Here is a 2,191-nt window from a genome sequence, read left to right on the forward strand (position 1 = left end):
GCCAGGGAGGGCCAGGCCCTCCCATTTGACGTTCCTGCCCTCCCCCAATAAATACGATTTATATTATTTATTATTTATAAAAATAAAAAATATTTTAATTTTTTGAATTAAAAATACACTATGAACTTTTATGCTACCATATATGTGATGTCAGATAGTAACTAAAAAAAATCGCAGGCTACGTCAAATAAATTAATGTATCTGTTGTGATTTGTGACTCGTCCACATTTAGACCAATCACAGTGTCACAATCTGCCCCCTAGTCTGGATTTGTTTATTGTGCATTCTGTAGACTCCCATTTCTGTTTGAATTACAAAATGGACATCAGAAATTGGCTTAAAAGGTCTAAGGATTTATTAAAACGAAATAACGATGAAAGAACTGCAGCCGATGGTACTGCTGTCGACCCTGCACCTGCCGTTGCAGCAGCACGCCTTAATGTCACAAGCTTGACCTCGGCAAACCCCGGGGCTGAGTTAGCGAGCCCAAGCCTTGACTCATCAAGGCGGCCGCCACCAACGCTGTCCTCCGAGGCACAGCTCCTTGTGCCCCTACCATCACCACCTGCGTTGCTACACCCTGTACCACACCCGCCAGCATCCTCCTCCGTGCCGGTGCCTCCACTACAGACGCTACCTTGCAGCACATCAACAGGTACTATTGGGCCAGCAACCGCTCAAAGACCAACAGCCCCAAATGATCTTGGGGTTAATAAACCCAACCACGTGAAACTGGATCGTTATCCAGGGAGATTGTTTTCAGGAAAGAAGCGCATTTTTGCCACTGCATGGTACAACAACAGACCATGACTTGAATATTCGTTAAAGCAGACGCAGCCTTTTGTTTCCCCTGTAGACAGTTTAAAGTAAATACGTCTTCATCTGATGCGGCTTTTACTGTCAAAGGTTTTTGCGACTGGAAACACGCATTACAGACTGATAAAGGACTGCTAAGGCATGCCGCATCAAAAGAACACATTTCATCTGAGAGTTCGTGAAGAGAGAGACAGATACGCGAGAAAAAAAATAAGGAAATGAGTACTTTGGTGCACACAGATCAGCTGGCACGGAACCGTTATTACGTGTCAGCTGTCGTTGATATTATAGCTTTTTTAGCTGTCAACCAACTCCCTCTCAGAGGTGACCACGATTCACTCCACAGCATGTCCGAGTCAGGCAGTGGGCTCTTCCTATCACTGTTTGAGTATACGCTGCACAAAGATGCAGAGTTGGCCAACATAATGTTCTAAGTTAGCTCGGCTGAGTGAAAGGATGCACCTGCAATGCATAGGAAAATAAACCATGCCCAAGGCGGGCTAATCGTCTCCGTCTCTACTATTTCTCTCCGAGTGCAACGATGAGGAAGCTGCCATCCTTAACTGTGTGCCTTGCTTGTGATTTACCAGTGTTTGTGCTGCCACGCACACAATGTTTCAAAAGTGGTTTCTATGTTGCCCTTTATTTGTGTATGCATTTGCGATACGTGTGCATCTTGTTGCAATGCTGTTGGCCTTGCTGTTTGATATATATTGTTTCGCAGGCCCGCAGCACATGACGGTTTTGTGTGCCCTCCCATGAAAATTATATGCCCTCCCTTTAGATTTGTTCTGGTGCCGGGTCTGATTGGCACGCTGGCACCTTTTGATGCAAAACATCAGAAGTGGGAAGAATACTGTGAGGTATTGGAACAGTTTTTTGAGGCTAATGAAATTGATAATGGAGACAGACAAAGAGCCATATTAATAAGTGTTGTGGGATCATCAACATACAGCCTTATGAAAAACCTCCTCAGTCCGGATAAGCCTTACACACAACTTGTGGAGCTGCTAAAAAATCACTTTAACCCAAAGCCTAGTGAAATTGTGCAAAGCTACAAGTTTGACTCCCGCAACCGTGAGCCCAATGAGTCAGTAATGGAATACGTGGCTGAGCTGCGTCGGTTAGCGCAGGATTGCAACTATGGTAACACTTTACAGCAGAAGTTGAGAGACAGGATCGTCTGAGGAATAAATGAAGATCGGATTCAGAGACGACTCTTATCAGAAGCGGATTTAACATTTGAAAAAGCATTGTCAATTGCTGTGGCGTCAGAGACTGCAAATAAAAATGCACAGTAGATACAAAACCAAGGGGCCACAGCTAAATGCTTCAAAATGGATACAAAGCCACAGGAGGCTTATGCACACAAACA

The sequence above is a fragment of the Notothenia rossii genome, assembly GCF_949606895.1.
Source record: "Notothenia rossii genome assembly, chromosome: 9".
In the NCBI taxonomy this organism is placed as follows: domain Eukaryota; kingdom Metazoa; phylum Chordata; class Actinopteri; order Perciformes; family Nototheniidae; genus Notothenia; species Notothenia rossii.